This window comes from Gossypium arboreum, chromosome 8 (genome assembly GCF_025698485.1).
Source record: "Gossypium arboreum isolate Shixiya-1 chromosome 8, ASM2569848v2, whole genome shotgun sequence".
Classification (NCBI taxonomy): Eukaryota; Viridiplantae; Streptophyta; class Magnoliopsida; order Malvales; family Malvaceae; genus Gossypium; species Gossypium arboreum.
In genome coordinates this window covers 70644020-70655209 of record NC_069077.1, presented here as the reverse complement: position 1 = coordinate 70655209, position 11190 = coordinate 70644020, and the positions used below count along the sequence as shown (strand labels likewise).

Genomic DNA, 11190 nt, shown 5'->3' with positions numbered 1-11190 from the left:
TAGGCCCGAAAATCAATTTTTATCAAATTTCTTCACATATTAAGCCTAGATGAACCATTTATACTCATATAGAAACTCCAAATTCCCACTATTTCACACACTTATCATCTATTTTACAACTTATGCAAAATAGTCCTTTTAGGTGTTTTCATCTAAAGCCTTTCACAAAAGTTGTTCATAACACACCCAAGACTTATTTTCTTCCATAAAAACTCAGAAAACATTAAATATCATTTCATGGCAAAACCCTACACTCTTAATCATTTTCCAAAATAGTACCCTCATCTGAAAGCCCGTGTTTCAAGGGTCTCAAAAGTACAAAAATATTCAAGAAAAACCATTAAAATCACTTACTTGAGAAGGCTTAAAGTTACTAAAATTTCAAGCTCTTAAAACCCCATTTCTTTGCTGAAAATTTAGGTCAAAAGAAAGGATGGAGAAAAGAAAATAATAGCTAGGCTTTTTGGCATCATTATAGTACACCTTATGTCATCAACATTACCTAATGTTGACTTTACCATACTTTTTCATCTCTGATGGCCGGCCAAGCTATCACAATAAGGTATAATTTCCATTTAAAGACCCCCAATACTTATTCTCTAGCTATTTTTCACTTTTAGCTATCAATTTAGGACTTCTGCATTTTATGCGATTTAGTCCTTTTTCTCAATTGACCTTACGAACGTCAAAATTAACTCACCAAATTTTTCATACACCCTCATAATCATGCTATAATCCCAAAAAAATTAATAAAATAATTTTCCCGACTTTAGATTTGTGGTCTCAAAATCACTGTTCTGACGAGACCCAAAATCGAGTTGTTAGAGTAATAGCCTGATTTTGGGCCTAGTCAGAATAGTGGTTTTGGAACCACTATTTCAAGGCCAGAGAAATTATTTTTAATATTATTTTATGTGCCATAGCATGATTATATAAGTGCATGAAAAATTTGGTGAGTTAATTTTAGCGTTTGTGAGCTTAATTGTGAAAAAGGACTAAATTGCATAAAATGCAAAAGTCTTGTTTTATTAGCTAAAGGTGTAAATTGAATATGAAACATATTGTGGAGGTATTTAAAGGGAAAATAAACCCTTTTGAGAGAGGTGGTCGGCCATGGGAGACAAAAAAATAGAAAAGTCAACATTCAGTGGAAATTAGGTGATAAAATTGAATAAAATAAAACAAATAGGAAAAGTTTTCATTTTCTCATCTCTCTCCTTCTTTCTCCACTGATTTTTCTGCAAGGAAATAGCCATGGAAGCTCTAAATTTTAAGTAACCTTTTGCTCTTGCAAGTATGTCTTCTTGGTGGTCTTTCTTCATAATTTTTGTGTTTTTGGAACCCCTAAAGCTTAATCTAGCTATTGAGAGGATTATTTTGCAAAATGGTTGAGAGTTTAGGGTTTTTACATGAAATTATATGTGTTGTTAACTGAAAATTTATGGAAGAAAATGAATCTTGGTTGTGTAATGAACAACTTTTGTGAAAGGATTTTCAGGAAAACACCTAAAATAGACCATTTTGTAAAGATGGCAAAATGAGTGATAAGTATGAGTAATAATGATAATTGTGGGCAGCTCCTAGTATAAAAAGAATTCAACTAGGCTTGGATAGTGAGGAAATTCGATAAAAATCGATTTACGAGCCTAGGGGTAAAATCATAAATTTGTGAAAGTCTAGGGGTAAAATGGTCATTTTTCCAAAGTATAAATTATGAAATGTATTGGTTAATATGATGACTAAAATAGTGGAGTTTACCATTATAGATCAAGAAAATGGAGATTCGAGCTTAAATTGGAAAGCACAAGGTTATGGACTAAAATGGAATAATTGGTCAAAATTTTCATTTGAGGTAAGTTCGTGTGATAATAATAATGCAATGATATAATTAAATATTAAATGCTTTATTGTTATTATTATATAAATTGTATGATTGGTTATACGGATAATCTTGATGAATATTCGACAAGTAAGTACATAAGTAAATAATGTGATGTGTAGCATATTTTAATGCTTTGATAATATGTACATTTAAATGTTTTATTACTATCATGAAAGTATGAAATGTATGATGGAAGAATAAATGACATTATGAGCAAGTTCAACGACATTGAGTTAGACAAGAAACCCCGTTGAACCTCAGGAATAGTATAGGATACACGGGATATGTCATGAGGAACTATATGGTCTGAACTCATGAGTTATGTCTGAGTTCATGAGATAAGTGACATATGTAATATGGGTTCAGGTACTGACTTTGTGTATAAACCGGTCAGTAACTCGTTGAGCAAGCATATCATGCTAATGCTTTGGGGTTCGGGTACTGACTTCGTGAGTAGCTTAATGAGCAGATATTACATTATAATGCCTTGGGGTCCGGGTGCAGACTTTGTGTACAGACTCATGAGTAGCTCAAATGTGGGCATTACAAAATATGTGGTAGCTTTAGGTACATATGTTACGTGCTAATAGTTGGTTCTAGCTGTGTATATGGCACTATGTGCAAGTTTCTGTGTATCTATTAGTGTTCCTAGTATTCAATAGGTAATTCAAGGAAGGATTTGGTGATGGTCCCAATGAGGTATGTCATTGGTGAGAACGAACTTGAGTTATGTTACGAATAAGTACAGGTATGTACAAAAACTAAATTAAATATGAAATCCACAAATGGTGAGTCCATGAGCATTGTAAAATGATGTTGTGTTAATTTGGTGGACTCTGATATATATTTATGAATGCATAGATTTCTAATTTAAAAGAAATGAAGGTGTGATGAACTTAGTCATCATCATTTTTTGTACTAAAATTGTTTTGGACAGTAGCAGTAGTCCAACTTTGAAAATTCACCAAAAATTGTAGAAATTGAATTTGAGGCTAAATAAAATATGAAATTAAAGCTTATTGAGTCTAGTTTCATATAGAAGAAATGGTAAGAAAATGAATATCAGATTATGAGATATTTAAATTATTGTGAGACAGAGCTAGAATGATTTCGAAATCCCCTGTTATGATTTGAGAAAATCATTGAAAATTGTACAAAAATAGCTGTGGGTTATTTATATGCTTAAAATATTAATGAGTCTATTTTAAAAAAAATAGACAAGAACGTCATTCGAGTCCTGTATTATGAGATAATTAATTTTTAGTGAAGAGGGGTCGGAACTATCAGACAGTGAAAAAGGGGTAACTTTAAAGAATAAACTGTACTTATTGGCTTGACTAAAAATTATAAAAATTTTATGGTAAGAAGATATGCGAGTCTAGTTTTAGGAAAAATTAGTGGATCTTAATTTGGAGTTCCGTAGCTCTAGATATAAATAAATTTGTAATTATGACTCGAGAAAAACAACATGACCAGGAAATAAGTAAAAGTGTAATTATAGTCGTATTACCTGGAGTAGCATGTTGGCATATTGCTTATTATTTTCATATGGACTTACTAAGCATAAAGCTTACTCCCTCCTTTTCATTTCTTTAGTGTTGTCAGGTCAGCTCGGGGTTGGAGATCGTCGGAGGCAGAATCACACTATCAAGCTATTACTGTTGGGGTATTGATAAACCTTAGGTGTATTTGAGTGAGTGGCATGTATAGGGACTTAGTTATTATGATGTGTAATCTTCTGTTTTGGTCAAGATGTTGGCTTAAATTGATTCGTTGTGTTTAGCCATGAGACATGGCTTATATGGGTGATGGCTTGTAAGCCTATTTATCCAAGCTATGTATTGATGCCTTGTGATGCGGTCATGTGATTTTATTTGTTTGATATGAATGGTTAGTGTTACGGTATGTATGCTTGATGAATGTCTTATAACCGAACGAAGTGGTCATAATTAGAGAATAAAAGTGTGACATGGCAATAAGTTAATAATGCTGGAAAACAAAATTGGTGTGGAATGACTTAGGCAAGCATGTCGTTCGTGAATGTGAAATAATGTCAAGCATGGTATAAATGTATAAGTGATAATCAAAATGACATGTTCAATTGATTGTAAATTGGTATGTTTACACTTGTTATAAAATGAGTAAGTAAAACATATGTATGATGACATATAAATATTACAATTGAGTTTTAATAGAGGATGTTTAATTATCTACTTGATGCTACAATATATGTGTCTATAATGTATTTAAGTATGTGAGGTACTAATGGTAACAAAAGGCTTGGAAAATAGCTAAGTGTTGGCCATATGGACAAAGACACGGCCATGTGTCTCAGCCGTGTGGTTCAAATTACTTGCTGACGTCACAAATAGAGAGTTACACTGGCTGAGGACACGAGCGTGTCCCAAGCCACGCGGGTGTGTGACTCTCAAAAGTAAGAAAATTTTTTAAGTTGTCCAAAGTTTATCGAAAATTCCCAGTTTAGTCCCGTACCACCCTGATGTATGTTTTAGGCCTCGAAGGCCCGTATAAGGGACGATATGCATGAGTTTGAAAAGTTTTAATTTGGATGAAATTTTTTGGTATGGTTTTGCATGTTTGTGAATGTTTAAGCCCGGTAATGTCTTGAACCCTGTCCCGGCTTCGGATACGGGTAAGGGGTGTTACATGCTAACCCTCTTCCTAGAAAGGATACTTGTGTTGTTGTTGATGATGATGATGTAGGAATATTAAAAAATGATGATAAGTCTGATCATCCATCAAATGACAAGATTCAAGAACAAACACAAGAAGCTTTAAAGGAGCTCACCATAGAGGAAAATGAAGTCAATTATCCAAGAGAGTACAATTGTATGAAGGATGGAAAGATTTTGGAAGATCCATCTAAAGGGGTAACTACTAGACTTCTCTTAGAAATACATGTAATTATGTTGCATTTATTTTATGTATTGAGCATAAAAATATCAAAGAAGTATTAAATAATGAATATTGGATATTGGCTATGCTAGAGGAATTAAATCAACTTGAGAGAAGCAAGTATGGACCTTTGTAAAATGACCTTGTGAAAAATCTACTATAGGCACTAAGTGATTTTTTAGGAATAAGCTAGATGAGAGTGGTAACATAATGAGGAACAATGCTAGGCTTATTGCTCATGGATACACTCAAGAGGAAGGAATAGACTTTGATGAAATGTATGCTCTGTAGCTAAAATGGAAGTCATTACAATGCTTTTAACTTTTGCATGCTTTAATGATTTTCAATTATATCAAATGGTTGTGAAAATGGCTTTTCTAAATTATTTTATAAGTGAAGAAGTGTATGTTGAACAACCACCTAGTTTTGAGGATCTAAAATTTCCAAACCATGTTTTCAAACTTTCAAAAGCTTTATATGGTTTGAAATAAGCGCCTAGAGCTTGGTATGAAAGACTATCAAATTTTTTTGTTGAAAAAGGTTTTTGTAAAGGGAAGGTTGATACAACACTTTTTATCAAAATAAAAGACAAAGATTTATGAGTGGTACAAATTTATGTTGATGATATTATCTTTGGTGCTACTAATGATTTCTTTTGTGAAGAGTTTTCAAAGCTAATGCAAGGTGAATTTTAGATGAGCATGATGGCAGAACTAAACTTCTTTTTAGGACTCCAAATCAAGAAAAGGAAGAATGAAATCTTCATCAATCAAGCTAAATACATAAGGAGAATGCTAAAAAAGTTTGGAACAGACAATCTCAAACCGCAAGCTACACCCATGAGCTATTCTACAGAGCTTGACAAAGATGAATAAGGTAAATGCGTAGATATAAATTTATTTAGCTTAATGATTAGTTCTTTACTTTATCTTACTGTAAGTAGACCCGACATTATGTTTAGTGTTTCCTTGTGTGCTAGATATTAATCTTGCCCTAAGAAATTTCATTTACAAGCCATTAAGAGAATTTTTAGGTACATAAGAGACACTTCTAATTTAGGATTTTGGTATCCTAGAGATTTATCCTTTAGCTTGCATGTTTTCTTAAATGTGGATTTTGAAGTTTGCAAACTAGATAGGAAGAGCACCTCCGGTACTTGTCAATTCTTAGGCAACATGTTAATTTCATGTTTTCAAAGAAAAAAAATAGTGTTGCATTTTCCAATACCAAAGCAGAATACATTTCTGTCGGTAGTTTTTGTGCTAAAGTTTTATGGATGAAACAACAATTTATGAACTATGGAATTGATATAGATACTATTCCTATCAAGTGTGATAATACTAATGCTATTTGTCTCACTAAAAATTTCGTCCAATATTCTAGTATTAAGCTTATTAAAATAAGACATCATTTCACTAGATATCATGACCAAAAGGAAAATATAGTTCTAGAATTTGTTGACACCTAAAAGCAGTTAGCCGATATTTTTACAAAACCTTTAGATAAAGAAAGAACTTGGACAATTATAAGAGAACTATGTATTACCACTTTACCTTGATTTTGTGTTTAGATAAATCTTTGCACTTTGATGTTTTCAAAATGCTTTATGAATTAAAATTTGATTGACAAAACATGAACAAATTATCTCTATGGCTGTCATATACAATTAGTTAGGGGAAGTTGATATTAAATTTCTAGTCTATATTTAACTTTATCTAGTTTACATGATTGCTGAATGCCTTTTAATATGCTAAATTAGACTTTTTTGGATGATTAATATTAAATTTTTGCATGTCTTATAATGCTCTATGTTTCATAAGAATTGTGCTTAAATTTGACATATTTAAGCATATGAAATCATTAAAATTTTCTAAAAAGTCATTTTAGCTTAGTTTAGAACATATGAGAACTTAAAAATCAAGTTGGGAAATTCTTCTTCACTTTGGAAAACAAATTGGCATTTGGTATCAATACCTATCACAAATTTTCACAAATACGTACTCATCCTTGAACACTGTAGGCCAAAAAAATCTAATTTTTAAGATCTTTGCTGCAATGTGGAAACCACTAAAGTGTCCTCCACTTGGAGATGAACGGTAGTGATCTAGGATCTCGTCTATTTCCCTTCCAGCTACGCATTTCCTAATGATATTATCTACACATTGTTTAAACAAAAATGGATCCTCTTAGAAATAATATTGACTATCGTGAAAGAATTTCTTCCTTTGCTGGTATGTCATTCTAGAAGGTATAGTCCACATGCTAAATAGTTTGCATAATCAACAAACCAAGGAATTTCATGAATTTGACTTACTTCGAAGATATACTCATCTGGAAAATTCTCATTGATAAGAACAAGTGAAAAAGTTACCTCGTTTTGTTCCAACCTTGATAGATGATCAACTACTTGGTTTTCAACACCTTTTCTGTCTTAGATCTCAAGGTCAAATTCTTGGAATAAGAGTATCCACCGAATCAACTTTGGTTTAGCATCTTTCTTCGTGAGTAAGTATTTAATGGATGCATGATCACTAAATACTGTGTCTTTGGTACCTATAAGATATGAACAGAACTTGTTAAAAGTAAAAACTATCGCAAAGAGTAATTAAGTTCAACTCCTGTCAAAGCTCTGCGTGCATAGTAGATAGGATGAAACACTTTATTTCTTCTTTGACTCATCACAGCTCCAACAGCAATATCGCTTGCGTCACACATAAACTTAAAAGGTGAGCTCCAATCAGGTGTAATGATTATTGGGGCTGAGATTAACTGAATTTTTAATTCCTCAAAAGCTTTCAAGCATGCTTTTTAAGCTAAAAAATTGTGTCTTTTTCTAATAATGAACACAAAGGCTTAGAAATTTTTGAAAAATCTTAAATAAACCTTCGGTAAGAACCAGCATGGCCTGAGAAACTTCTAACTTCTTTCACACTAATTGGAGGTAGTAATTTTTCAATTACTTCCACTTTTTCTTTGTTAACTTTAATCCCTTTTTTGGATATTTTTTGTCCTAAGACAATTCCTTCCTTAACCATGCAATGACATTTCTCCCAGTTAAGGACAAAATTTGTCTTATCGCATCTATTAAGTACCTTAGCCAATTTACTAAAATGACTATCATAAATATTACCAAAAATAGAAAATCATCCATGAATACCTCAAAAAAAATTTCAACCATATAAGTAAATATTGCCATCATGCATCATTGAAATATTTCAAGTGAATTGCATAAACTGAAAGGTATTCACCTAAAAGTAAATGTACCTTATGGGCAAGTAAAAGTCATTTTGTGTTGGTCTTCCAGGGCTACAACTCTTTGGTTGTATCCTGAATATCCATATAAGAAATAGTAATATTCGTTACTTGTCAGCAGATCCAACATATGATCCATAAAAGTAGAGGAAAATGATCATTTCGAGTGGCTTTGTTAAATTTTCTGTAGTTCATACAGATTCTCCAACCCGTAACCGTCCTTGTTGTGATTAACTCATTTCGTTCATTTTCAACAATCGTGATTCCACCTTTATTTGGTACACTCTATACCGAACTTACCCATGAACTATCTTAGATGCGGTAGTTAATTCCTACATCTAAACATTTGATAACTTCATTTTGAACTACCTTTTTCATGATTGGATTGAGTCTCCTTTACCCATCAATTCTAGCTCTTTCATCTTACTTTATGCATACAAAAGGAAAGGCTTATTCCTCGAATATTAGCTATGGTTCAACCAATCGCCTTTTTAAATTTCATTAAAACTTCAATAAGCAGCTCATCTTGGTGTTCTGTTAGTTCTACTGAAATAATTACAAGTAAAGTAGAAATGTTACCCAAATAAATGTATTTCAAATGAGAAGGAAGTACCTTTAGTTCAATTTTAGGTGGTTCCTCGATTAACAACTTTGGTTGTGTGTATTCTCGAGCTTCCAAATCTAATGGTTCAAATCGTGCTGGTTGAACATAGTCCCTCAGATCAACTTCCATAAAATCCACATTTTCATTACCTTGTTTATCTTCCAATGGCTAAGACCTTAAAGTGTTTTTCAATGGGTCTTCTATAAGATTTTTCTCCAACTCAATAGAAACTAAGGTTTCTAACTCTTCCATCACTAAACATTCTCCTACTAGATCAAGGAATTTCATGGATTTAAGAACATTAAATGTTACCTGATTGTTTTGAATTATCATGGTGAGTTCATCTTTATGCACGTCTATTAATGTTCTTCCCGTGGCAAGGAAAGGTCTCCCTAAGATGATCAACAGTTCCTTATTTACTTCAAAATCTAAGACAATGAAATTAGTATGAAATATGAACTTAGCCACACGTAACACAACATCCTCAATATTTCCTTTTAGGTATGCCAAAGATCGATCTGCCAGTTGAAGTGTCAGAGTCATGAGTCTTCACCTATTCCTAACAACTTGAAAATAGAATTTGGCATCAAGTTGATGTTGGCTTTTAGATCACATAAAGCTTTACCATTGTAAGATTCTCTAATATTATAGGGTCTAGTAAAACTTTTGGGGTCCTTCAGCTTCGGATTTAGCTTGTTCTGAAGGAATGCACTACACTCATTCATTAAAACTACAGTCTCAAACTCACTAAGCCTCTTCTTCTTGGATAGAATATCCTTCATGAACGTGACATAGTTAGGAATTTGTTCTAAGGCTTCCACCAACGGAATATTAAGGTGAAGTTGCTTTAAAGCATCAAAAAATTTCTTAAATTGTACCTTTTGTTTCTGCTTGGACTGGATAACTTTTCTGAGGAGATAAATATGCATCTAAAAAAAGTGTTAACTTTTCAAAATTCACTAGTTTAGATTTTATCTCATCAGACTTTGAAAGTTTTGGCTCTTCTGGTGTAAGAATTTCAACTGTTGGTTGACTTTCCTCCTTCTCAATAGGTTCATCTTCAACCACAGCTTCAAATTCTTTCCACTTTGTAAAGCAACTACCTTGCAATGTTCCTTACCCAAATTCATTGGTTCTCCAAAATTTTTAGTCTTGCTTATTGGCTTTGGATTAAGGTGTTGTTATTTTCCATGTAAGCCTTCAAGGAATTCTCTAAACTGTTGGATGATTCAGCTTGTGGTGGCTTTCAAACTTGTTGATTAAACCCTTGGGATTGTCTTGGTCTATGCAACATGTAAGTATTGTTTGGTCTATTTCCTTGGTTATTCTAAGAAAAGTTTGGATGGTTATGACATGAAGGATTATAGAAGTTGCATTGTGGTCCTTATCCATTTATTTTTGGGGGTTGATTTCCTACATAATAAACTGACTTGGGATTTGATGAACAATTCTCAAAAGAATGACTGTCCCCACAATATACGCAGGAAATAACATCAAATTGACTTAGTGGTTGAGCTACAATATTATTCAAACTGTTAGTAGTAAACTATTTCAACATTTAAGAGATAGAAGATACCTGGGCTGAGAGTGAAGTAAGGGCATCTACTTCATGTACTCCAAATACTTGTCTTCCTAAAGCTGCTCGGTTTGTCAACCACTGGGAATTGTTACTGGCTATTCTCTTGATGATTTTGTAAGTCTCATTATAAGTTTCGACTAGAGAGCACTATTCGTATAAGCATCTACCACCAACTTTGAGTGTGAGTTGAAACCATTATAAAATGTCTCTAATAGGATGCAATACAGAATCCTGTGGTGAGGGCATCTACGAAGAAAGTCCTTTGAATCTTTCTCACGCCTCGTGTACGGATTCATCATCCATTTGTTAAAAATGGTGAACTCATTGCTCAACCTAGCATTTTTTCTAGGTGGAAAATACTTTACTTAAAAGTGTTGTAATGCTGGGGTTTGTGCAAGTATACACAGTCGTTATCAAGTAATAAGCAAGTATAAGAGTTATCATCTCCACAGAGACTGTATATATTGATCAATATTTTGTAAAATTAATGTTTTACAAGTTGGTGAGAAAAACACAATAATTTTGAATGTTTGATAAAAATAATTAATTAAATGAAAAGTTATGCTAAATGCAAAATTAACCTAAGTGTAATGAATAATGAAAATTGATTAGATGGATTTAGCAGCAAAATTCACAAGATTTCAACAATGATAACATGAATAGGCTAGAATAATTACATTATTTTACTTAGTTCATTTTCATCAAGCCCACAATGTTCCGAAATATATTCTATGGCAACTTAATCTTTCATGAAATTTTTGAAACTAGTATTAAGTTATGTTGGAAACTTTTACTTAGAAAAACATGCATACTACCATGATCATATTTAACTAAGGGCTCCTTAGATTTTATGCGAAGTAATAGGGATGTATTAGGTTTGAAACAATTTAATCACACAAATGTAAAAGTTATGCAAGGTTATAGAGCTCTCTTGAGTTATTACGAACCTTTAATTTA

At 32.6% G+C, this 11190-nt stretch overlaps 1 non-coding gene across 1 annotated transcript; it reads left to right on the top strand.

Annotated features, from left to right (window-relative positions):
- The first annotated feature begins 10461 nt into the window (after nucleotides 1-10461).
- LOC128279830 (small nucleolar RNA R71) lies at nucleotides 10462-10568 on the top strand. Its single transcript, XR_008270023.1, has one exon. It is a non-coding gene; the product is annotated as a small nucleolar RNA R71 (small nucleolar RNA).
- Nucleotides 10569-11190: the final 622 nt, after the last annotated feature.